The 27,974-nt window shown below is 37.5% G+C and overlaps 1 non-coding gene across 1 annotated transcript; it reads right to left on the bottom strand.

Annotated features, from left to right (window-relative positions):
• Window positions 1-6,495: 6,495 nt before the first annotated feature.
• LOC112738655 (small nucleolar RNA R71) lies at window positions 6,496-6,603 on the bottom strand. Its single transcript, XR_003169601.1, has one exon. It is a non-coding gene; the product is annotated as a small nucleolar RNA R71 (small nucleolar RNA).
• Between the last annotated feature and the right edge of the window lie 21,371 nt (window positions 6,604-27,974).

The raw sequence follows: 27,974 nt of genomic DNA, 5'->3' as shown, positions 1-27,974 counted from the left end.
CCCTAAAAAAATTCTTGGAAATCTTTGTTGTTGTTTACCAAAATTATTTTCTATATGTATGTTTGATGTGATAGATGCACTTTAAAAAAATTTCTAGTTCTTTCCCTAATTTTCAATATGCAAAAACCATTATGAATAATTAGGACAAAAATTGAACTAGGTGCTATACTATTCACAACATCCAATCACAACTTCTATCTATCAACTATATACCATGCAAAAGATGCAAATGCAATATATATTAACTAAAGTAAAGATGCAATAGTAAAAGATACTAGAAAATAGCTACAAGAAACATAATAAAGGAAAACAAAAAATAAAGTGCAAAGTGTTCGAAAAAGAAAATTTACGCCCCAAAAGTGGTGAATCCTCCCCCACACTTAAGCGTTGCACGGTCCTCCGTGCATGAACACAATCCGAGGAGAATGACTCTAAGTTCCTCCACCTTCACCAGGTGGATGCAGGGTCTCGGGTTGCATGGAAAAGTTGCCAAGTTCAATGCGGGCTTGGCATCTCCATCCTCGGTGTCCTCCTCCTCTACTGGCTCCATGCCATCATAGTCATCCTCGAAAAGAGTGAATAAAGTATAATTAAGAACCATAGGGCAAGTAGCACAAAAAGGTAAAGGAGGGAGCAAATATATAGTATACTTGGAGCCAACAGAAAACAAAAAAATATTTAATTGAAGAAGTTTATATAGTGGTGTGGTATGATGAAAATGAAATAAGTCGTGTGTGTATTCCAATTATGTGCGCGGATAGAACACACACAACAGCCGGTTAAAACGGCAACCACACAATCAAAAAGTAAGCATGAGTTCCTCAATTAAATGGCCTAAGTTGCATGCAATGAATAAGCATCAATTAGATTCAAGCAAGCTTAGGCAATTACAACAATAGTGAATTGAATTTAGGAAATATTGGATATTGAAATTGTGCGAGTGGAAGCGCAAGATTAATATGAAAGTTAGCACAACACACAATAACCAATTCAATGATGAAAAGAAAACCACTTATTCATCCTCAAAAATAAGGAAATAATCACATGGGAATGTGCTTGTTACAAAAAATGACAAGCTTGATGAGAATCAAGTCAAGTCAACTCAAATAAATGCAAAGCATTGACAAGAAACAAGACCTTGTGATGTGATTATATTGATTTAAAAACCATGATGAACAAGCGATTCAACTCACTTTACTAAATTCAATATGCGCTTGTTGAAAATTTCACCAAATAAGAGACAATTGTCAATTTCTATATCAATTTGGTGCTAGCAACTCAAGACAATGATCAAGTACATGATTGAAATTCCAATCCAAAACAACATTATAATCATGCAAAAGTGTACCATTCTTGATTAGAATGCCAAAAAAGGATATAGTCTAACACACATGGTAGCTACAACACATGCATTAAACTCAAAGTCCATCCAGGCATTATGTCAAACACATGGTATGCGGTGCACAAATTCACCAATTTCAAGCCAAAAATTCAAGCATCAATAACCCATAAATAAAAAATTGAACAATTGCAATTCAACAAACAAAAAATTAAGCAAAACTTAAGCTAAAGTACCAAAATTAAATAAAGAAAATGAAAATTAAACAAGCAAATAAACAAAATAAAGAAGAGTAAAGAGAGAAGAAGAAGAAGAAGAAGAAGAAGAAGAAGAAGAAGAAGAAGAAGAAGAAAGAAAGAAAGAAAGAAAGAAAGAAAGAAAGAAAGAAAGAAGGAGAAGAAATAGGGGGAGAGGGGGTTGGGCGGTGGTGGTGGCTCCGACGGCGGCAGGGTCACCGAAAGAAGGGGTGGGGTGGGTTGTGGCAGACACAGAAGAAGAAGATTGGCTTGGGGGGTTGCTGGCGCACATGGCATCCTTCTTGATTAACGCCCAGAACGCGACCTGTGCGTACGCACAAGACAGTGTGCGCACGCACAAAAGGGAAAAACAAAGGGAATGCAAACGCACAGGGTGTGCGAGCGCTCCTGGCAGGAAGGGTGTCAAGACGTGTGCGTACGCACAGGGCTGTGCATATGCACAGAAGACTCTTCTTTTTTTTTTTTACAAGAGGCCAAAGGATCATGTGTGCGTATGCACAGTAGTAAAAATTTTGGGGGTCCGCGCGCACAGCATGTGCGAATGCTCCCAACAGAAGGGGTGCTGGTGAATGTGCGTACGCACAGATGTCAAAATTTGGGGAAAGTGTGCGTGGTCACAGGTGTGTGCGTGGGCACACTACCCTGTTTCTGCAAAAAAATTTAATGCCTCTAAGGCACCAACATGACTTCCAAAATAGTTTTTTCAAGCCCCAAAACATTTTAAAACTCCAAAAACACATTATTCCACTAAGATTACCTAACACATACCAAACTGCAACTAAATTAAACCTAGAATTCAATCAAACTAAGCTAACCAAAGAGACAAAATTCGATAAGCAAAGGGTAAAAGATGAGAAAGGTTGGAAGGATATTACCATGGTGGGGTGTCTCTCACCTAGCACTTTGGTTTAAAGTCCTTAAGTTGGACTTGTTGAGTGAAGCTTGTGTCAAGGTGGCTGATGAGCGGATAATTTATACGCTTTTTGGCATTGTTTTTAGTATATTTTTAGTAGGATCTAGTTACTTTTAGGGATGTTTTTATTAGTTTTTATGATAAATTCACATTTCTGGACTTTACTATGAGTTTGTGTGTTTTTCTGTGATTTCAGGTATTTTCTGGCTGAAATTGAGGGACTTGAGCAAAAATCAGATTCAGAGGTTGAAGAAGGACTGCAGATGCTGTTGGATTCTGACCTCCCTGCACTCAAAGTGAATTTTCTGGAGCTACAGAACTCCAAATGGTGCGCTCTTAATTGCGTTGGAAAGTAGACATCCAGGGCTTTCCAGCAATATATAATAGTCCATACTTTGATTAAGGATAGATGACATAAACTGGCATTGAACGCCAGTTCCATGCTGCATTCTGGAGTCAAACGCCAGAAACAGGTTGCAAAGTGGAGTTAAACGCCAGAACCAGGTTACAAACTGGCGTTCAACTCCAAGAGAAGCCTCTACACATGTAAAGCTCAATGCTCAGCCCAAGCACACACCAAGTGGGCCCCAGAAGTGGATTTCTGCATCAATTACTCATTCTGTAAACCCTAGTACTAGTTTAGTATAAATAGGACTTTTTACTATTGTATTTACATCTTCGGATCAGATCTTTGATTAGTTTTATGCTATCTTAGACTTTTGGGCGGGCTGGCCATTTGGCTATGCCTGGACCTTATCACTTATGTGTTTTCCACGGTAGAGTTTCTACACTCCAAAGATTAAGGTGTAGAGCTTTGCTGTTCCTCATAAATTAATACAAAGTACTACTGTTTTCCTATTCAATTCAACTTATTCCGCTTCTAAGATGTTCATTCACACCCAAGAACATGATGAATGTGATGATTATGTGACGCTCATCATCATTCTCACTTATGAACGCGTGCGTGACAAACACTTCCGTTCTACATGCAAACAAGCTAGAATGAGTATCTCTTGGATATCTAATACAGGGGACCGAGTCCGAGTTATTAGTATCTTCGTGGTATAAGTTAGAACCCATGGACGGCCATTCTTGAGAATCCGGAAAGTCTAAACCTTGTCTGTGGTATTCCGAGTAGGATTCAGGGATTGAATGACTGTGACGAGCTTCAAACTCGCGAGTGCTGGGCATAGTGACAGACGCAAAAGGATAGTAAATCCTATTTCAGTATGATCGAGAACCGACAGATGATTAGCCATGCAGTGACAGCGCATTGGACCATTTTCACTGAGAGGACAGGTGGCCATTGACAACGGTGATGCCTAACATACAGCTTGCCATGGAAAGGAGTAGGACTGATTGGATGAAGACAGCAGGAAAGCAGAGGTTCAGAGGAACGAAAGCATCTCTATACGCTTATCTGAAATTCTCACCAATGATTTATATAAGTATCTCTATCCTATTTTAATTATCTTTTAGTACACTATAATCTCTTAATACATTTGAATCCGCCTGATTGAGATTTACAAGGTGACCATAGCTTGCTTCAAGCCGACAATCTCCGTGGGATCGACCCTTACTCACGTAAGGTTTATTACTTGGACGACCCAGTGCACTTGCTGGTTAGTTGTACGAAGTTGTGAAACAGAATTAAGAACATGAACGTGCGTATTGAGTTTTTAGCGCCGTTACCAAGGAAGGAATGATCACGATTTCGCACACCAAGTTTTTGGCGCCGTTGCCGGGGATTGTTCGAGTTTGGACAACTGTCGGTTCATCTTGTTGCTCAGATTAGGTAATTTTCTTTTTGATTTATTTTCAAAAATTCTTCAAAAATCTTTCAAAAAAAATTTTCCTTTTGTTTTCGAAAATCATTCTAAATTTTTAAGAATGAATTCTAAAGTTTCAATATGGTATGTTGAATCTTGGCTGGCCATCAAGCTTTAGACTAACCTGGTATGATTCCTGGAATCTTGATTGAGGACTTTGAATTCATTACTTCCTTTTTCCTATATGTTTTCGAAAAAAGTAAAATAATATACAAAAATCCAAAAAAAAATATATAAAATCATAAAAATAAAAAAATTATTTTGTGTTTCTTGTTTGAATCTTGGGTCAATTTTTAAGTTTAGTGTGAATTGCATTTTTTCTAAAAATTTATGCATTTTTCGAAAATTCATGCATTCATAGTGTTCTTTATGATCTTCAAGTTGTTCTTGGTAAGTCTTCTTGTTTGATCTTGATGTTTTATTGTTTTGTGTCTTTTCTTGTTTTTCATATGCATTTTCAATTTGTTAATGTCTCAAGAATAAAAATTTTTAAGTTTGGTGTCTTGCATGTTTTCTTTTCTTGAAAATTTTTCAAAAACAAGTTCTTGGTGTTCATCATGACATTCAAAGTGTTCTTGGTGTTCATATTTGCATTCAAAATGTTCTTGCATATTTTTCTTGTTTTGATTCATAATTTTCATGTTTTGGGTCATAATTGTGTTTTTCTCTCTCATCATTAAAAATTCAAAAATAAAAAAAATATCTTTTCTTTTTTTACCTCAAAATTTTGAAAATTTGGATTGACTTTTTCAAAAAATTTTAAAATCTAGTTGTTTCTTATGAGTCAAATCAAAATTTCAATTTTAAAAATCTTATCTTTTTCAAAACTTTTTCAAAAATCAAATCTTCTTCAGTTTTTTTATGATTTTCGAAAATTTCAAAAAAATTATTTTCAAAATATTTTTCTTAATTTTATTTCAAAATTTTCGAAACTTAACAAACAAGTAATGTGATTAGTTCAAAAATTTGAAGTTTGTTACTTTCTTGTTAAGAAAAGTTCAATCTTTAAATTCTAGAATCTTATCTTTTAGTTTCTTGTTAGTCAAGTAATCAATTTTAATCTTAAAAAATTAAATCTTTTTAATTATATCTTTTTAATCATATCTTTCTATCATATCTTTTTAAATCATATGTTTTCAAAAATTTGATTTTAAAACATCTTCTCTAACTTCTTATCTTCTTATCCTTTCAAAATTGATTTTCAAATCTTTTTCAACTAACTAATTGACTTTTTGTTTACTTCTTATCTTTTTCAAAACCACCTAACTACTCTTCCCTCTCTAATTTTCGAAAATACCTCCCTCTTTTTCAAAAATTCTTTTTAATTAATTAATTATTTTAAATTTTAATTTTAATTTTATTTCCCCTTTAATTTTCGAAAATCATCAACTCCTTTTCAAAAATTATTTTCGAAAACTTCTTTCTCTCATCTCCTTCTATTTATTTAATTACTTAGTAACTCTTCTCTTCATCTCATATCTCTGCTCCTATCCTCACCCTTGTGTTTGGATTATCCATTCTTCTTCACTCTAATTCCCTTTCTTCTTCTACTAACAATAAGGAACCTCTTTACTGTAACATAGAGAATTCCTCTTCTTTTCTTGTTCTCTTCTCTTTCATATGAGCAGGAACAAGGAAAAGGGCATTCTTGTTGAAGCTGATCCAGAACCTGAAAGGACTCTGAAGAGAAAACTAAGAGAAGCTAAATTACAACAATCCAGAGACAACCTTATTGAAATTTTAGAACAAGAAAAGGAGATGGCAAACGCACCTAACAACAATAATGCAAGGAGGATGCTTGGTGATTATACTACACCTACTTCCAAGTTTGATGGAAGAAGCATCTCAATCCCTACCATTGGAGCAAACAATTTTGAGCTGAAACCTCAATTAGTTGCTCTAATGCAACAGAACTGCAAATTCCATGGACTTCCATCAGAAGATCCCTATCAGTTTTTAACTGAGTTCCTGCAGATCTGTGAGACTGTTAAGACTAATGGAGTAGATCCTGAAGTCTACAGGCTCATGCTTTTCCCTTTTGCTGTAAGAGACAGAGCTAGAACATGGTTGGACTCACAACCTAAAGATAGCCTGAACTCTTGGGATAAGCTGGTCACGGCCTTCTTGGCTAAGTTCTTTCCTCCTCAAAAGCTGAGCAAGCTTAGAGTGGATGTTCAGACCTTCAAGCAAAAAGATGGTGAATCCCTCTATGAAGCTTGGGAAAGATACAAGCAGATGACCAAAAGGTGTCCTCCTGACATGCTTTCAGAATGGACCATTCTGGATATATTCTATTATGGTCTGTCTAAGTTCTCCAAGATGTCACTGGACCATTCTGCAGGTGGATCCATTCACCTAAAGAAAACGCCTGCAGAAGCTCAAGAACTTATTGACATGGTTGCAAATAATCAATTCATGTATAATTCTAAGAGAAATTCCGTGAATAATGGAATGCCTCAGATGAAGGGAGTTCTTGAAATTGATACTTTGAATGCCATATTGGCTCAGAACAAAATGTTGACTCAGCAAGTCAACATGATTTCCTAGAGTCTGAATAGAATGCAAGCTGTATCCAACAGTACTCAAGAGGCATCTTCTGAGGAAGAAGCTTATGATCCTGAGAATCCTGCAATAGTAGAGGTGAATTACATAGGTGAACCCTATGAAAACACCTATAATCCCTCATGGAGAAATCACCCAAATCTCTCATGGAAGGATCAACAAAAGCCTCAACAAGGCTTTAATAATGGTGGAAGAAACAGGCTCAGCAATAGCAAGCCTTTTCTATCATCTTCTCAGCAACAGACAGAGAACTCTGAACAAAATACCTCTAATTTAGCAAACTTAGTCTCTGATCTGTCCAAGGCCACTCTAAGTTTCATGAGTGAAACAAGGTCCTCCATAAGAAATTTGGAGGCACAAGTGGGCCAACTGAGTAAGAAAATCACTGAAACCCCTCCTAGTACTCTCCCAAGCAATACTGAAGAGAATCCAAAAAGAGAGTGCAAGGCCATTAACATAATCAACATGGCCGAACCTAGAGAGAAAGGAGAGGACGTGAATCCCAATGAGGATGACCTCATGGGACGTCTCTCAAGCAAGAAGGAGTTCCCTATTAAGGACCCAAAGGAATCTGAGGCTCATATAGAGACCATAGAGATTCCACTAAACCTCCTTCTGCCGTTCATGAGCTCTGAAGACTATTCTTCCTCTGAAGAGGATGAAGATGTAACCGAAGAGCAAGTTGCTCAATATCTAGGAGCCATCATGAAGCTGAATGCCAAGCTGTTTGGTAATGGGACTTGGGAAGGTGAACCTCCCTTGCTCATTAATGAACTGAATACAGAGGTTCAGCAAACTTTACCTCAAAAGAAACAAGATCCTGGCAAATTCTTAATACCCTGTACCATAGGCACCATGACCTTTGAGAAAGCTCTGTGTGACCTAGGGTCAGATATAAATCTTATGCCACTCTCTATAATGGAGAAGCTGGGGATCATTGAAGTACAGCCTGCCATATTCTCATTACAATTGGCAGACAAGTCAGTAAGACAAGCTTATGGATTAGTAGAGGACGTGTTAGTAAAGGTTGAAGGCCTTTACATCCCTACTGATTTCATAATCTTAGACACTAGGAAGGAGGAAGATGAATGCATCATCCTTGGAAGACCCTTCCTAGCCACAGCAAGAGCTGTGATAGATGTTAATAGAAGAGAGTTAGTCCTTCAATTGAATGGGGACTACCTTGTGTTTAAAGCCCAAGGCTATCCTTCTGTAATAATGGAGAGGAAGCATGAAAAGCTTCTCTCAGTACAGAGTCAAGCAAAGCCCCCACAATCAAACTCTAAGTTTGGTGTTGGGAGGCCTCAGCCAAACTCAAAGTTTGGTGTTAAATCCCCACATCCAAACTCTAAGTTTGGTGTTGGGAGTCTACAAAATTGACCTGATCACCTGTGTGGCTCCTTGAGAGCCCACTGTCAAGCTATTGACATTAAAGAAGCGCTTATTGGGAGGCAACCCAATTTTTATTTATTTAATTTTATTTTTTCTTTTATTGATCTTTTATGTTTTATTAGGTTCAAGATCATGTGGAGTCACGAAAAAAAATACTAAAATTAAAAACAGAATCAAAAACAGCAGAAGAAAAATCACACCCTGGAGGAAGGGCTTACTGGCGTTTAAACGCCAGTAAGGAGCATCTGGCTGGCGTTCAACGCCAGAACAGAGCATGGATCTGGTGTTGAACGCCAGAAACAAGCAACATCCAGGCGTTCAAACGGCAGGAATACACCCTGGGAAGAGCTGGCGCTGAACGCCAGAAACATGCTGCACATGGGCGTTGAACGCCCAGAACAAGCATCACTTCGGCGTTTAAGCGCCAGAATTGCATGCAAAGGCGTTTTACACGTCTAATTGGTGTAGGGATGTAAATCCTTGACACCTCAGGATCTGTGGACCCCACAAGATCCCTACCTACCTCCACTCACCTTCTCATCTCTTCACACAATCCCATAAACACTCTTCCCCAAAAACCTTTCACCAATCACCTCAATCTCTCTTTCCCATCATCTCTCCACCACTCACATCCATCTACCCTTCCCCATAAACCCCACCTACCTTCAAAATTCAAAATCTCTTTCCCGCCCAAACCCTCCCAATATGGCCGAACCTACCCCCTCTCCCTTCACTATATAAACCCCTCTATTCTTCTTCTTTTTCACACAACACAACCCTCTCTTCTCCTCCTTGGGCCGAAACACAACCCTCTCTCCCTTTCTTCCATATCTTCTTCATCTATTCTTTCTTCTCTTACTCGAGGGCGAGCAATATTCTAAGTTTGGTGTGGTAGAAGCATACCTTTTTTGTTTTGCCATTACCATTGATGGCACTTAAGACCGGAGAAACCTCTAGAAAAGGGAAAGGGAAGACAAAAGCTTCCACCTCCGAGTCATGGGAGATGGAAAGGTTCATCTCCAAAGCCCATCAAGACCATGTCTATGATGTTGTGGCCAAGAAGAAGGTGATCCCCGAGGTCCCTTTCAAACTCAAGAAAAATGAGTATCCGAAGATCCGACATGAAATTCAAAGAAGAGGTTGGGAAGTTCTAACCAACCCCATTCAACAAGTCGGAATCTTAATGGTTCAAGAGTTCTATGCCAATGCATGGATCACTAGGAACCATGATCAAAGTAAGAACCCGAACCCAAAGAATTACCTTACAATGGTTCGGGGGAAATACTTAGACTTTAGTCCGGAGAATGTGAGGTTGGCGTTCAACTTGCCCATGATGCAAGGAGATGCATGCCCCTACACTAGAAGGGTCAACTTCAATCAAAGGTTGGACCAAGTCCTTATGGACATATGTGTGGAAGGAGCTCAATGGAAAAGAGACTCCAAAGACAAACCGGTTCAATTAAGAAGACTGGACCTCAAGCCTGTAGCTAGAGGATGGTTGGAGTTCATCCAACGCTCCATCATTCCCACTAGCAACCGGTCTGAAGTTACTGTAGACCGGGCCATCATGATTCATAGCATCATGATTGGAGAGAAAGTAGAAGTTCATGAAGTTATCTCCCTTGAATTCTACAAAATAGCCGAAAAGCCCTCTACCTTGGCAAGGCTAGCTTTTCCTCATCTTATTTGCCATCTATGTTACTCAGCTGGAGCTTTTATAGAAGGAGACATCCCCATTGAGGAGGAGAAGCCCATCACTAAGAAAAGGATGGAGCAAACAAGAGAACCCATTCATGGAGTTCAAGAGACGCATGAGGAAGCTCATCATCAAGAAATCCCTGAGATACCTCAAGGGATGCACTTTCCTCCCAACAACTATTGGGAACAACTCAACACTTCTCTTGAAGATTTGAGTCACAACATGAATCAATTAAGGGTGGAACATCAAGAGCACTCCATCATTCTCCATGAAATTAGAGAAGATCAAAGAGCAATAAGGGAGGAGCAACAAAGACAAGGAAGAGACATAGAAGAGCTCAAGGACATCATTGGTTCTTCAAGAAGAAAACGCCACCATCACTAAGGTGGACTCATTCCTTATTCTTAAATTTCTTCTGTTTTTCGTTTTTTTTTTATGTTAAATGTTTATCTATGTTTTGTGTCTCTACTTCATTATCATTAGTATTTAGTAACTATGTCTTAAGGCTATGAATAATTCCATGAATCTTCCACCTCTCTTAAATGAAAAATGTTTCTAATTCAAAAGAACAAGAAGTACATGAGTTTCTAATTTATCCTTGAATTTAGTTTAATTATATTGATGTGGTGATAATACTTTTTGTTTTCTGAATGAATGCTTGAACAGTGCATATGTCTTTTGAAGTTGTTGTTTATGAATGCTAAATATGTTGGCTCTTAAAAGAATGATGAACAGGAGACATGTTATTTGATAATCTGAAAAAACATAAAAATGATTCTTGAAGCAAGAAAAAGCAGTGAATACAAAGCTTGCAGAAAAAAATAGCAAAAAAAAAAAGAGAGAAAGAAAAAAGAAAAAGCAGGCAGAAAAAGTCAGTAGCCCTTAAAACCAAAAGGCAATGGTAAATAAAAAAGGATCCAAGGCTTCGAGCATCAGTGGATAGGAGGGCCTAAAGGAATAAAATCCTGGCCTAAGCGGCTAAACCAAGTTGTCCCTAACCATGTGCTTGTGGCGTGAAGGTGTCAAGTGAAAACTTGAGACTGAGCGGTTAAAGTCAAGGTCCAAAGCAAAAATAAAAGTGTGATTAAGAACCCTGGACACCTCTAATTGGGGACTTTAGCAAAGCTGAGTCACAATCTGAAAAGGTTCACCCAGTTATGTGTCTGTGACATTTATGTATCCGGTGGTAATACTAGAAAACAAACTGCTTAGGGCCACGACCAAGACTTATAAAGTAACTGTGTTCAAGAATTAACATAGTGAACTAGGAGAATCAATAACACTATCTGAATTCTAAGTTCCTATAGATGCCAATGATTTTAAACTTCAATGGATAAAGTGAGATGCCAAAACTATTCAAGAGGCAAAAAGCTACAAGTCCCGCTCATCTGATTGGAGCTAAGTTTCAGTGATAGTTTGGAATTTATAGTATATTCTCTTCTTTTTATCCTATTTGATTTTCAGTTGCTTGGAGACAAGCAACAATTTAAGTTTGGTGTTGTTATGAGCGGATAATTTATACGCTTTTTGGCATTGTTTTTAGTATATTTTTAGTAGGATCTAGTTACTTTTAGGGATGTTTTTATTAGTTTTTATGATAAATTCACATTTCTGGACTTTACTAGGAGTTTGTGTATTTTTCTGTGATTTCAGGTATTTTCTGGCTGAAATTGAGGGACTTGAGCAAAAATCAGATTCAAAGGTTGAAGAAGGACTGCAGATGCTGTTGGATTCTGACCTCCCTGCACTCAAAGTGGATTTTCTGGATCTACAAAACTCCAAATGGCGCGCTCTCAATTGAGTTGGAAAGTAGACATCCAGGGCTTTCCAGCAATATATAATAGTCCATACTTTGATTAAGGATAGATGACGTAAACCGGTGTTGAACGCTAGTTCCATGCTGCATTATGGAGTCAAACGCTAGAAACAGGTTGCAAAGTGGAGTTAAACGCCAGAAACAGGTTACAAACTGGTGTTCAACTCCAAAAGAAGCCTCTACACGTGTAAAGCTCAATGCTCAGCCCAAGCACACACCACGTGGGCCCCAGAAGTGGATTTCTGCATCAATTAGTCATTCTGTAAACCCTAGTAACTAGTTTAGTATAAATAAGACTTTTTACTATTGTATTTACATCTTCGGATCAGATCTTTGATTAGTTTTATGCTATCTTAGACTTTTGGAAAGTCTGGCCATTCGGCCATGCCTGGACCTTATCACTTATGTATTTTCCACGGTAGAGTTTCTACACTCCATAGATTAAGGTGTAGAGCTTTACTGTTCCTCATAAATTAATACAAAGTACTACTATTTTTCTATTCAATTCAACTTATTCCACTTCTAAGATGTTCATTTGCACCCAAGAACATGATGAATGTGATGATTATGTGACGCTCATCATCATTCTCACTTATGAACGCGTGCGTGACAAACACTTCCGTTCTACATGCAAACAAGCTAGAATGAGTATCTCTTGGATATCTAATACAGGGGACCGAGTCCGAGTTATTAGTATCTTCGTGGTATAAGTTAGAACCCATGGACAGCCATTCTTGAGAATCCAGAAAGTCTAAACCTTGTCTGTGGTATTCCGAGTAGGATTCAGGGATTGAATGACTGTGACGAGCTTCAAACTCGCGAGTGCTGGGCGTAGTGACAGATGCAAAAGGATAGTAAATCCTATTCCAGTATGATCGAGAACCGACAGATGATTAGCCATGCAGTGACAGCGCATTGGACCATTTTCACTGAGAGGACAGGTGGCCATTGACAACAGTGATGCCTAACATACAGCTTGCCATAGAAAGGAGTAGGACTGATTAGATGAAGACAGCAGTATAGCAGAGGTTCAGAGGAACAAAAGTATCTCTATACGCTTATCTGAAATTCTCACCAATGATTTACATAAGTATCTCTATCCTATTTTAATTATCTTTTAGTACACTATAATCTCTTAATACATTTGAATCCGCCTTACTGAGATTTACAAGGTGACCATAGCTTGCTTCAAGCCGACAATCTCCGTGGGATCGACCCTTACTCACGTAAGATTTATTACTTGGACGACCCAGTGCACTTGCTGGTTAGTTGTACGAAGTTGTGAAACAGAATTAAGAACATGAACGTGCATATTGAGTTTTTAGCGCCGTTACCAAGGAAGGAATGATCACGATTTCGCACACCAGTGGCTTATGCTTCCACTCATCCTTGAGTCGCCACCCATGTTTGCTCTTCAAAAATCCTCCAGGATCCCAAACGAAGTACACTAAGCTCTCAAGCAACCTCAAGCAAAACATTGGGATCCAAAATTATTGACCATTGAAACTTATACCGGGATCCTATACTTCAGTTTCTCTATCATCCTCCCGTTGATTCTTGCTCTTGCACTTGGACGAACAACCTTTTGAATCACCTTTGAAGCACCCAATTAAACCTTGTGATCATCCCAATTGAGTCTTTCACCACTTATACAATGATCTCCTTTGGCAACCGACACCCATTTCTTCATTGTTGAACACCCTAAGAAGGATCTTAAGTTGATGATCCATTTCTAAGATAGCAATTTGATGTGGACCTATGAAGCTCATGGAGGATATTGTCATCCACTCACATTGCTCTTGGATTGGAGTCACCCTATTGGACTCTTGTATAAACGCCTCCACTTCTTGGCTGATCACCTCTTCCTCACCATCCTTTTCAAGCTCTTCCCTATCTCTCTTCCTCGTGCGTCTCCCTCTCTTCGCGGTTCTGTTGCTCGCTCGTAGATGGTTCATCGGCGACGGCTCCGTGGCGTGGTCTCCCCCAAGGTCCGATAACGACATGACGGTGGCAGCGAGGCGTGGTGCAGCAATGGCGCGACTTCTCTGTTTCCTCAACTCAGCACGCTCTCTCTCTCTCCTTCTCTTATGGTCTCTCGACGACACGACAACAGTGATGCCCACTGGCGCCGTCCTCCCTCTCTTCTCTTCTCCCCCGCCGCAGCTCTCCCACTTCTTGTTTCTCCCTTTCTTCTTTTTTTTTTCTTTCTTTCACAGAATCGTGTGTGTGTTGGTGAGTGAGTGTCGTGTGTAAAGGGTGGAGGGAAGTGCAATGTGTGTTAGGGTTTTAGGGTGGTGTGGGTTAGTTTAGGTATTTTTATTAAAAATAGGGTTAGTAGTGTAATTCTATAAAATAATTAAAACAAGATAAAATAATAATTAATTATTAAATTTTCATCTTTAAAATACCTTTCAATTACAATTTGTAAATTATTTTCATTCAAATGCTAATTTAATAAAAATTAGAGATAAATAAATCAATTTTCTTTTATTTGTAAAATATGGTTAAAAATATTAAAATTAAGACATATAGAATACTCATTATTTTTAAATTATAAAAATCCTAAATTGTAAATAAGAATTTGTCCGGTATATATACAAAATCTCAAAAATATAATCTCAAGTAATTATAATAAATCATAAATAATTTATTAATGACTTTTTAAATTCTGGGGTTTTACACTATTTCATCTTAAGTTCTTATGCTGTATTGCATGAAATTGTTGGGTTATTTTTAATAATTTCCTATCTCATCCTGCAAGTAATTCAACTTAGCACCAAATTTATTTCATACAACTCCAAAAATGACTGTGAGGGGATAATTATTTAAAAGAGACCGCATCAAACTAAACAACACAACAACTAATTCCATAGCACCGAAATAATTTTATATCAGCATAACAAATTACCTTATTGTATTGTAAGTGGCCAAAATGACACGATGTTGCAAAAATACTCAAAAATAACACAGCTTTTTGCATAAGTCTAAAATGCATTTTTAATTGAATGGTGTGTCTCAATTTCAAGTTCATAAAAAGAAGTTTTAATTTTTTTTCTTTCATTTTTAATAAGTATTTTCAATTTTTTTTCATCATCTTATTCAAAAACATTATAAACCTCCTTCATAATGTTATTTCTAACGTCTTTTTCAATAAAGGATAATTCACGATGACCATCGGCTACTGCAACAATGATTGATATGCCTTATTTGGTCTAATATTAGTTTTATCATTTTTCTCAATTGTACAGTGTATATACATGTTAAGCTCTTGGCGTTGTTTAAACAACTTTGCTTGATTAGGACAATATAGATGTGAATGAGTCCAAACAATCTTTGAAATAATCCATACTCGAGTATTATTCACTTTATGTACACAAATTCTTGCAGAACAATTTACTCCAGCTAAAGGATTTGTCTTCTTAGTAGGTGATATGTTGGATTTCTATTTTCTTTCTCTGTTACATGTAATGAGTTAATTCTTACTTTTATTTTCCTTCCAATTTGAGTTTCTTATTTTGGTAGAAGAACTTATAAGTTTAGAATAATTTTTGTAGAATTTTTCAACTTCTTCAAGTGACGTTAAAAGTCATCCCAATTTTTGGCATGAACTGTTCATCAACATCACTCAAAAACTGTAACAGAAAGTTAAACAAAACAACACTGGAATATAATCAAAGTAACACTAAAATATTGAACTTCATAATTAACGAATTTTGTCAACTTGGATGTAAATGGAAACCACATAAAAGTAAAAAACATAAGAACTACGTCTATTTAGCACCAACATGTATAGCAAAGAGAACAAAAAATATCAATGAGAGAATCGTATATGAAAGTACCCACACCAAAATAAGCAACATATGAGAGAAATCTCTTTACCACCAAAATTATTTTAAACAACATCAAAACTCTCAATAAGCAAAACATAACTTAATTGATTGAGAAAACAATTCAAAATTATTTTAAACAACATCAAAACTCTCAATAAGCAAAACATAACTTAATTGATTGAGAAAACAATTCAAAATTCTTCAGTTCTATTCAAATTCACATCAAAATCATGAACACTGATTTACACAAATAAAAACGTAATAAAAAGAACTTATTAAACTCATATACAAACAACCACACGAGCATTAACTACAAAAGAACTATGTTCATTAAAAAAAGAATCAAACTTCGTTGATTTGATTTGATTTAGAATAATAATCCAATTTGTCTTGGTTCAGTTAATCTGAACTCACATCATACATTATTTTCAAAAATAGATCGTAATTTCACTGCTTGATTTCTTGAAAATAGAATGAGCATGAAATGACCGAAATTTTGATCAAAAACAAATTTTAATCTAAAAATTTTGATTGAAAAAGGAAAAATGTGCAGGAAAAAGAGGAAAATGTACAAAATGCAGAAAAATCAAGAAAAAAAATAGAAGAGCTCATTTATTATGTAAGGTCTAAATTTTTAAAAATTAAATAATTAGTTATTTATGAGTTATTCTATTATATTGAGATTTTATTTTTAAAAAATTTAATAAAAATAATTAAATAAAATTTTTAAATTTTTAAAGTATAATTTAATTATGATTTATTTTATTAATTTAAATTATTTATTAAAAACTATTTTGATAAGCAAAATTTAAATTATTTATTATTATTATTATTATAGTTTTTATTCTTTTCCTAAGATATATATATATAGTAAAGAAAGAAAGAAATGGAAACGTGTAAGCATATAAACATGTATATACATATAAGTCCATGACCCTTGCTATAGTTTTGCCACCAGATCACTATCATTAATCACAAAATCTTCCTCCTTCTTGTATTATTCAATGAAACTAAGAAAGAAAAAGAAAAAGAGAGCCAAGATAAACTAGGGATGGCAAAATTTCCCGAGACGCGGGGATTCCTGCGGGGACTGTCCCGAATGGGGATCCGATTGTGGGGAATTTTTTCCGCGGGGATGGGGATGGGGGACAAAATTCCCCCAAAGCAAGCGCGGGGACCCGAGCGGGGATCCCCGCCCCGTCCCCGCTATTTCCCGAAATTTATGAATTTCCTGAATTATCCTTAATAGTTTATTTCTCATATATGTTTTTTAGTCATTTCTCACACAGACATATATATAGAAACCCAAAACTTCTAATCTTTATTTGCATAACCCTTCTTCAATTCAGAGATCTTTGTCCATACTTTATCCAACCTCTCTGCAGCCACCCCCCCGTCACCCTTCTCATCGCATCGTCACACTCACCGTGCCATCATCTTACCGTGTTGTAATTTCTATTTGCAGCGTTCCTTTTCGTAACTTTGCCGTCGTGTTCATTCTCCTCTCTGTTGTCGCGTCTTCCACTTCGTCCACTGTTTTGTCCTTGGCTCATCGTTGCGTCCCCCCATTGTGTTATTTCGAAAGAAGTCACCATCGTGTCATTTAGACTTTTTGTATAAAATCTTGCAGTTTTTGTATAAGATAGATACTTGCAGCTCTATTCATATGGAAATTAATAATTAGTTAGAACTATTATGTAGAAGGGGAATGGGGTCCCCGCGGAGAATGGGGATGGGGAGTAATATTCTCCCACGGCGGGGAATGGGGGCGGGGATGGGGAGCAAATCTGAGGGCGGGGATGGGGAGCAAGGAGGCATCCCCTGCCCCCGCCCTGCCCCATTGACATCCCTAAGATAAACCCTTGAGAGAAATCGTCACCCTCCATCATGGGAGAGGATGTGTCGGTACTTATGGGTTTGAAATTGGTGTCGAAATTCTCATTTTAAATTTTTTAGACCACATTAAACCATAAAAACTTTATTTCTCACTTTCTAGAATATATTTTAATTTATGGGTTAATTAGTCATTAATTAGCCGGATTTTACATTAAACAAATGTTAAATCATCAATCAAACTAAGAAATTAACATGACTAGAAATTCCAGCAACATTCACAACCTCAATCCAAACTCAATTCATGTCTCAGTTTAACAAACAACACCAATTAAACACCATTCACAACCACAATTCAACAAATTCACATCAATTAGTAATATTAGACTCTCGTAAATTATTTGCAATTATTCAATAATCTTTTTAAGCATTTTTAAATTAAAATATTTAACTTTTAAAACAAACCCCCTATCTCCGCATGAAATCAAAATCAACGAAAGCTCTGAAGAAACTTTCTGACCGAGCTGCTGATGAGGAAAGCGTAAGAAATTGTGTCTGCCTCCTAGAACTTTAATTGGTCGAATTCAAGAGGAAGGGGAGCTACGTCACCGTCAACTTCCACTGAACAAAAGTAACGCCAACACATAGAAGAAGAAGATACGAACATTTTTACTGGATTAGATCTTTTTCTCTCAAGATAAACCCTTGGTGTGTATAGGAACTAGATGGCGCCTCGTGGACATGATCGAGGCCATGGGAGAGGACGTGTCGGTACTCATGGGCCGGAAACTAACCCGAATGACCCCATGAACTTCATGGCTACGTTGCAAAATATGGCTGCTACTATGCAGGCCACGGGTGAGGCATTCGAGCAGCAAATGAACAATAATCACAATGGGGGAAATGGCGAAAACGAGACTCAAGGTCAGATGACATTGGCGACCTTTCTAAAGGCTAATCTGCCAAAGTTCAAGGGAACCACCAATCTGACTGAAACCGATACCTGGTTTCAGGCCATGGAGCGAGCGCTGCAAGCGCAGTTGGTGTCGAAAGAGCAGTGCGTCAAGTTTGCTATTTATCTGCTCACCGGAGAAGCGTCGCATTAGTGGTAGGGAACCTGACATCTCCTGCAGCAGGGTGATGATCCTATCACCTGGGATGCCTTTCAGGGGGAATTCTACAAGAAGTACTTTCTGAATTCCGCAAGGACAGCCAAGGAATTGGAGCTATTGCAGTTGAAGCAGGGAACTATGTCTGTATCTGAGTATACAGACAAGTTTGAGGAGCTATTTAGATTTTTCCGCATGTGCCAAGGAGCTCTGGGAGACTTCGAGGAGTGGAAGTGCATCAAGTATGGGGAGGACTTCAGAGTAACATTCTGAGCTCCGTTGGACCAATGGAGATTAGGGTCTTCTCTGAACTTGTGAACAAGAGCCGTGTCGCTGAAGAATGTATGTGGAAGGCTGCTAAGGGGGAGTATGACCGTTAGGAGTCCCACCGTAGGGAGCACAACCAAGGAGTCACAACAAGGGGCCAAGAGTTTAAGAGAAGAGGATACCAACAACATTTTCCCCAAAAACGGAATAACTTTGTGACAAATGAGGATTTATAAGGAAACGATAAGGGAAAACAAACAGGGGCTACTTCTGATGTTCTGAGTTGTCAGAGATATGGACGTCATCACTCAAATAGGCCGTGTAGTTATGGTTCGGGTTTGTTACAATTGAGAGAAGTCAGGACATTTGGTCAGAGATTGCCCATACAGGAGGGACCAAGGTACTGCCGGATCCGATCCTCAGATTTGAGGTAATAAGAAAACTGATAACTTAATTCTTTACCAGTTTAGACAATACTGGAGACTGGTATTCACTCATAACACATGGTCAAATAATTATGATCTGTCTTAGACGACCCTAAGTTATTTTAATAGAAGGTTTGGCTAGCATAAATGAATAGGTAGGTCCTTAATAAAATGTGATCAGAGTGACGCAGCGGAAGCGAGAGACTCCGAAGGTGAGGCACTAAAAGGATTGGTAAAATGCGAGTGACTATTAGCTAGGTTGAGGAGGGAACCACTCACGCGGACTCATGGAGCGAACGATATTTTCGCAGACGAAGTGAAGTTTCTTGGCCATGTAGTGAGTAAACACGGGGTAGCAATAGATCCTTCTAAGGTGGAGGCAGTGATAGAGGGGGGGCGACCGACCTCAGCGACCGAGATAAGGAGTTTTCTGGGCTTAGCTAGCTACTATCGGAGATTCATCAAGGCTTTTTGCGAATAGCTTTGCCATTGACAAGGTTAACCTACAAGGACGCGCCGTTTGTTTGGACTTTTGAGTGTGAAGAGAGCTTTCAAGCGTTGAAGCAAAAGTTGACCACCGCGCCTGAGTTGGTGCTACCCGAACCGAATGAACTACTTGAAGTGTATTGTGATGCCTCACTAAAAGCTTGGGGTGCGTGCTAATGCAGCACCAGAAATGTGGCAGCGTATGCCTCACGGTAGTTGAGATATCATGAACTTAATTACCTAACACATGACCTGGAACTCGCTGCGATTGTGATTGCGCTAAAAGTGTGGAGGCATTATTTCTAGGGAGTTAAGTTCTGAGTTTTCTCTGATCACAAGAGCTTGAAATACCTCTTTGATAAAAAAGAGCTTAATATGCGACAGAGGAGGTGGATGGAGTTACTGAAGGACTACGACTTTGAGTTGAATTACCACCCGGGAAAAGCGAACGTTGTGGCAGAAGCGCTAAGTCAGAAATCACTGTATGGTTCTTGGATGATGCTCCGAGAAGAGAAGTTATTCAGGGCATTCAAGAGTTTGGAGATCGGTGTTCAGGAAGTGTCTGGGACTCTATGTTTGAGCTAATTACAGATCTCAAGCGATTTCAAATCCGAACTCCTGAAGGCTTATCAAAACGATGACATGTTACCGAAGGTATTGCCAGCTATTGAACAAGGGAAGTAGTGGAGAGTATCAGAGGATCAAGATGGGCTATGGAGATTTAAGGGTAGGATCATTGTGCCAGATGTTGGGACGTTGCGACAAGATATCTTGAAGGAAGCACACAAAAGCGGATTTTCTATTCACCCTGGGAGTAGTAAGATGTACCATGACTTAAAGGCTATGTTCTGGTGGCATGGTATGAAGAATGATGTGGTAAAGTATGTCTCGAAGTGCTTAACTTGTCAAAAGGTGAAGATTGAACATTAAAGACCTTCCGGGACGTTGCAACCCTTGGAGATTCCGCAATGGAAGTGGGAGAGCACTGCGATGGATTTTGTGTCGGGAAAGCCGAGGACTAGAACTGGTTTTGATACCGTCTGGGTAATTGTGGACCGGCTGACAAAGTCGGCTCACTTTCTACCCATTCGGATGAACTATACTCTTGAGGAGTGAGCACGCTTGTATATTAAGGAGATTGTGGGACTTCAAGGTGTGCCTACGACTATAATTTCTGACAGAGATCCCCGTTTTACTTCAAGGTTCTGGGGTGCATTTTAGAAGGCTTTTGGAACCCGTTCGAGCTTAAGTACAGCTTACTATCCTAAGACAGATGGTCAATCTGAGAGAACGGTCCAAACCCTAGGAGATATGTTGAGGGCTTGTGTTTTGGACCAGCCGGTGAGCTAGGATCGGTATATGCCGCTAGTGGAGTTTGTGTATAATAATAGCTACCATGCGAGCATCAGAATGGCTCAGTATGAGGCTCTGTATGGGAAGAAATGTCAATCCCCGCTATGCTGGTATGAAGCTGGGGATAAAAGTCTGTTGGGGCCTGAGATGATAACTGAAACTACTGAACAAGTCAAAAAGATTTGACTCTGCCGATGACTCCGGTCAGGATTGATGACATGAGTATTAAGAAGTTGTGCAAAAGAGAGGTTTCATTAGTGAAAGTGGCATGGAGTCAAGCCGGTGTTGAGAAGCACATTTGGGAGCTTGAGTCAGAAATGCGAGCAGACTACCCTCACCTATTCTCAGGTAGTTGAACGAATTTTGTGGGCAAAATTTCCAATTAGGTGGATAGAATGTAAAATCCGGTTAATTAATGGCTGATTAACCCATAAATTAAAATATATTCTAGAAAGTGAGAAATGAAGATTTTATGGTTTAATGTGGTAGAGAAATTTAAAACGAGAATTTCGACACCAATTTTAAAGAAATCGGCCCAAAATTGGGCCGAACGGGCCAAACCGGACCAACCGGACCCAAGTTGGGCCCAAGGGCCCAGCCAAGCCCCATTCATTAAGAGAGCTCAACTCTCTTCCTTCCCAAATCAACACACACACGTAGAACACAAAGAAAGGGAAAGGGGGAGAAACATAAACCCTTGTTCCAACTTCCTTGGATCATATCTTTTGATTCGAAGCTCCGATTGACGCACCGTTTGTGACCTCGCGACCGCAGTGTCGAGCTCTACAAAACCCATATAATCAATCTTGAGCTAACCACGTTTTCTCCTTCGATTCCCAGCCCTTAGTTTCGAGTTTCATGGGCAAAAATGTTGAGATTTTGAGCTCCTTTGTGTTATAGGATCAAATTAACTTAAAGGGAAGGCTTGTTCTTGCTCCCTTGACTCTTGTATAAGGTAAGAGATCTCAAACCCTAGTGAAAGTGTTGAATTTGAGGTATTGGGTATTGAGTTATTGTGTCTTGATGTCATATTGTGGCTTAGGCGTTATATATGTGTCTTTTGGAGCTTGATTGGTGATTTTGGAAAGCTTTGGTGTGGAACCCCAATCTTGGAAATCTGTTGGTAGAGTTTGGAAACCTTGGAAGGTTGATATTAGAGGTGTTCCGGGTGGAACAGGAATCGGCCAAGATATGGTTTTGGTTTCCTGTATTTAAAATGTAATGTGGTTCTGAAAATGTAGGCTAGTGACCCTACGATAAGGCTTTGGAATTGTTGATGTGTTTGTTGGATAATTTGGATTGAGTTAAAAATGTATGAATGATGGTAGAAATGATTGTGAGTGGTTGGATTGGTTGGTAAAGTATGTAATGTTGTTTTTAAGTCTTTCACATTTCCAACAAGCTTGTAACCTTCTGAGGTGTTGTTTTATACTTATAAAACCCCAATTTCATCCCCTAAGTCTTAAATTGATGTAAAATGCCTAGTGAATGAGAGTAAGCTAGGGGAAAGGGTAGCTTATGGATGAAGAAAGGGGCTGTTATGATGAGTTATGATGAAAAATGATGATATGTGTGGTGGAGGAGGATGGTGGGGTACTATGTATGAGATGAGCCGAAAGGGCTGGGTATGACCTGAGTCGAAAGGGCTGAATGTGGTATGAGCCGGATGGCTGTGTGTGATGATGGTTTATGGTTGATAATAAATTGTGACTTGTAAGCCGGATGGCTGAGATGAAAGTTGTTTACAAATGAGTATGTATATGCATGTGATTATGATTGAATTAGGAAGCTTGAACATGTGGCGAGTGTGCCGGGATTTGCCTGTAGGATTAATGAATAAATCATGATGGAAAGTGTTAGATGCCAATGGGCTTGTGTTTTCTCTCTAGTTGTGAGGGCGACAGGGCGTAGATACCCTCTAATGGTGACAGGGCGCAGATACCCTCTAATGGTAAATTGGTGACAAGGCACAAATACCCTCTAATGGTGACAGGGCACGTACTCCCTCTAACGGTATTACCACGCAACAGAGAGACGGTGTCTGGGTTAGCTATCGGACACATCGGGTTGGCTTGATAACCGACAGATGAGACTCATCAGCCGCTAGGACAGGCATGCATCATCTGCATTATATGTGAATTGTTTGGAATGCCTAATTGCTTGCACCATTACTTGCTAAATGCCTAATTGTCTTATCTGTTTTCTACTTGTGCATTTCTTGTTTGATATATTTATGTTTTCATTTCTATTACTGTTGGCGGTTGGGAGGTTTGCAGAATTTGGAAAGGGGATACTTAGTTAGCCTGAAGATCCTTAAGTTAGTTGCCTATTTACATTTTTTATGGTTTAGCATGTTTATGCACTTTATTTATACTCTGGAAGTTCTAGGATTGCCTTCGGCTTTTCCAGGACATTACATGTTAGATATTTGGGTACTGTTATCATGCTGAGAACCTCCGGTTCTCACCCATGCGGATTTTGTGGTTTTTAGATGTAGGATGTGAGGCTCCTCGTTGAGACATGCTGGAGACTTCCTTTTGGTGGAGATCCTTAGTATCTTGGGATTTTATTTTGGTTGATGTATTTTGCTTAGATATTCATATTCTCCACTGTATATGCATTTTGTATTAACTCCTCTTAGAGGTTATTTTGGAGAAACAGATTTTTTGTATTTTGTCTTTTAGGTTGTTTTGGGATTTCCTACTATATATGTATGTATACTGCTATGCTCGGACCGGTTATCTTCGCAAACCGAGTCCTTAGCCTTGATATATGTATTGTTGGCACTCTTCTGTGTATCTTCTCATGTAGCTTGTCCTATATCCGTTTCATTTACGTTATCGATCAGAGTGTTGCACTTTTCGATTTTTTTAAACGGTTTTGATTTACCCTTTTTTCTTCAAAGGCTCCTAGTTATGAACATCTTTGCAATACTATACGTACTAAATTTTATTTTTAGAGGTCATAATACCTCGCCACCTCTGTTTTATGACTTAAGCATAAGACTTTGTGTGGTAGGGTGTTACATTTGATAATAGTAAGTACTGTTGCAATGATTTGGGAATTGTTGAGAGAATGAAGGAGCCCGTAAGGGTGGTGAATTTGAATGTTAAGGGGGTCCTATCCAAGTTTTTATAAAAAGATATACAAAAAAGTGATTTTAATTTAAAAATCCGATTTGTAAACTTATTTTGAGAAATGTTTCTATGTTGAGAAAAGAATAAGTTTACATATTTATACATATCGAGAAAATGGTTTTATATTGAAAGGTTTGATTTATATTTCTAAAGTGAGGAATGAGTTGGATTTAAAACTGTTGGAAAGAGTTTGAGAAAGTATTGGTTGATTTATTGGTAATAAATGGAGAGTTAAAAATAATTTGATATTGAAACTAGTTAGCTTTTAGATTTATAAATGCTTTGATAATGGATATGGTTTTTTGAATTTATCAATGATTTTTGAGAATTGAAAATGATTTGGTAGGGACCTTGGAAGGGTAGCATAGTCTGAATTTTAGAGGAAATGCTGCCGAATTTTCATAAAACTAAGACTTTATTTAAAATGTTATTTAAAACAAATTTGATTTAAGAATATTATTTGATTTCGATTTATTACGAAAAGAGTTTTGTTTTCAATTCAATTTATTAAGAAAAGCATAATATTTTAAACTCAATCTTTTGAGAAGAGATTTTGCTTTAAGTTATGTTTTGAGTTCGGTTTGGTAAGAAAGAAAAGAAGAAGAACAAAAAATAAAGGAAAGTTGTGATTGAGAAATGATTATGTGGCTGAGAGATGGTTAGTATGACTAATTTTGTGATTAAAATTTATTTTGAGTTTAGAAATTTAAAGAAAAGTAATTATTTATCTAAAGTAGAAATAAAAGTATTTTCAGGAATTTAATAAAAATAGTTTTATTGAGTAAGGGTAATTATTTGCATTTTATTTTCTTACTTTTATGGCATTCCTATTCCCTACCGAGAACGTGTGGTTTGTTCTCACCCTAAAATGTTCCACCCTTTTAGTGACACAGGTTCAAAGACTCAGTTTGAAGCTGCTGGTGATTATTTGACTTATTTATGAGTTGAGTTGCTTTTATAGAATTCCCTCACCTTTGTTATTTAAGATTTATTTTATACAGAGGGATAAGAATTATATTCGAGTTTTATATTGAATTCTTTTGTATGGCATTATTATTAGTAATAACTATGTGACTACTATTACTTGATAATCTTTGATATGTGATTTTAATTGATAAAAACAAAATTTTCAGGCATTTTCTTAAAAAATTGAAACGTGACATCGAACTAAAGGCTCAATATTAAACAGTTCATAAGAAAAATGAGTTAGTAACACCTTACTTTTAGTACGATCATGATATGGTAAAAATTAGGGTGTTACATATTACATTAAAATTAGTTATATAAGTTTTCGTTTATCTATAAGTAAATAATGTATGAATATAAAATACATAATTTAAATTTAGTTGTGTATTTTGTTTGATTGTCTAGCTTTTTTATTTAAAGAGGAAAAATTGATTTATCACTTTTATTTTTTTTTATGTAAGTAATAAAATATTTGTTCACGAATATTTTATAAAATTTATTTAAAAGTATTTGATTTCTTTCCAAGATATTTTTCTAACTATTATCCACACAAAAAAAAATGAAATAATCATTTTCTTAGAAAGAAAAACTCGGTGTGATATTCACAAATTAATAAAAAACAACAAAAAAAAGGGAAAGTAAAGAAAATAGAAAAATAGAATAAATACTCAAATAATCTTTTTTTTTATATTTACGAAAGAACATTTCAATTGGTTATCATTTATTTTTTGAGTCCCACTAGGAAAATAATGGGATATGTATACAATAGCTACAATGGGCTGTTTATTGGGTCCAATTTTCATTAAAAGAGTAATTAAACGCCAAATAACTCTAATTCCTAATTGCTGTTTAATTTACCTCACCACCAAATTAATCCTATTTCAAATTTTACCCCAATTACCCAATCCTGTTGGTTCCCACGCTGTCTCCCCTATCCAAAACCCTCCAAGTCGCTGCAGAGACGCCTATCGACGGAGAACCACGTGCGTCAGAAGCTGCAACCTCGGAAAGCGACCCATCCTCGCAAGCGTCCTTGATCGCTCCCCTCAAGTCCCTCACCCTGTTGCCATTGCACACCTCCACGTCATTGGAGCTTAGCCCCTGCGCGCTACGCCGGCGACCCGATTTGCAGCCCAGCCACGCACTCCTCCGTTGCACATCTCGTCGCGCGAAAGCGGCTGTATCCAGCAGAATCCATCGCACTGGTGGCAGCCGAGCATCTGACCGTGGAAGATTAGCTGCCTGCTCCTTGACCATCCACCGGGACCACCACGAACATCATCGCCGGCAGTAAACTAACATCCGAGGTAAGTGGGTAACTTGTTCATTGATTGAATCGTAATTTCTGTTGCATGTTGTACTATGGACAGATTTTGCTTCTGATATGAGTGATTATACGCACTGAGAAATCATTAGGTTTAATTTTAGTATCTTGCAGCATATGTAGTATGATGTTGGTTGAGATCGTTGCAATTCATGGTGATCTAACTTTAGCGCGGGAATGGTTGAAAAAGTTTGGTAATGTTGTATATATAGCAGCTAAATTTTCAATTTTTTTCCCGTGCGGACCTCTGCATACAATTTGACGTAAAGTAGTTGACAAATGTTGAAATTTGGTTGATATTTATAGGATGTTTATTTTTGTAGGCTATTGGATGGTTAGTCTTACAAGCTGTTACTCTAGTTTGAATTTTGGATTCACAACAATTTCCGGTCTTTGCTATATTGCCGTTGTTACTTTAGCCAAAGAATTACCTGAACCTTTTTGTTATTGGTGTGTAATTCAAACTACAAATATATTCAGGTTAAAGCATGTATTTTTTCATATTTGTTCAAATTTATTAGAAAAGTGGAATGGTGCATCACTGAATCTAGTGATCAGAAGTGAAAGGAAACCTTATATGTGTTTTTTTGCATTTTATCCTTTGTAAACACTCTTGTTTATTATGTGATGCAATGGTTTGTCTTAATCATAGATATTGGTCACATTTATTTGGATAGTTAGATCAGTATTTAATTGGGTCATTGGTTTTGATAGATAATGTAAGTCAAGGAAAACTGGGAGAATTTGTTTCAATGACCGTGAATGTTGTTTTCATGTTATTACTTTGAAGGCTCCTACAAAGACATATATTGTGTGGTTTTTATTTATTTTTTTAGTATTTTCTGCGGTTGTGTTTGTTCAGTAAATATTTTCGTTCTAGATAATCAAAACGGATTACACCTTCACTGGATAGATAATTTGTGATTTATTTTTGGCATGGTCTTTTGTGGAGGATGAAACTAATTTATGGGTCTGCAAAGCTGTTGCATTTTGCGAAAGTAGTTCACACGGATGGTTGGTGTGGTTGTGATTGACGTCTTTGCTGCCCGTCTTGCTTTGTTAATAAATTTTGTTAGCATTTTGGATGGTTGCTTTAGTAAGTTAGTTATTGGTTGATTGTTGTATCTGATGGAAATTACGCTTCTTTATTTGGATTGTTACTTGAGTATGTGGTTGGTCAGTTGGTCTTCGTAGTTGATGATCTGTTTTCCTGAATTAGATTTTTATCTTGATTATAGATGGTTACAATAGGGATATTGGGAAGTTTGATGTTGATAAATCTTCCGAAGCAGATCACAAAATAGGAAAAAGCTAGCTTCTTCAATGCTAATAATTTGTTTTCTGCCTCAATACACCAGTATTTTATTATGATGCCTTCTCGTTCCAACAATTAATGTTATATCAACTAAATTATAAAATTATGATATAATTAACGTT

Source organism: Arachis hypogaea, chromosome 13, assembly GCF_003086295.3.
Source record: "Arachis hypogaea cultivar Tifrunner chromosome 13, arahy.Tifrunner.gnm2.J5K5, whole genome shotgun sequence".
In the NCBI taxonomy this organism is placed as follows: domain Eukaryota; kingdom Viridiplantae; phylum Streptophyta; class Magnoliopsida; order Fabales; family Fabaceae; genus Arachis; species Arachis hypogaea.
Note: the sequence above shows the minus strand (reverse complement) of the source record. Positions and strands in the feature narration are given on the sequence as shown.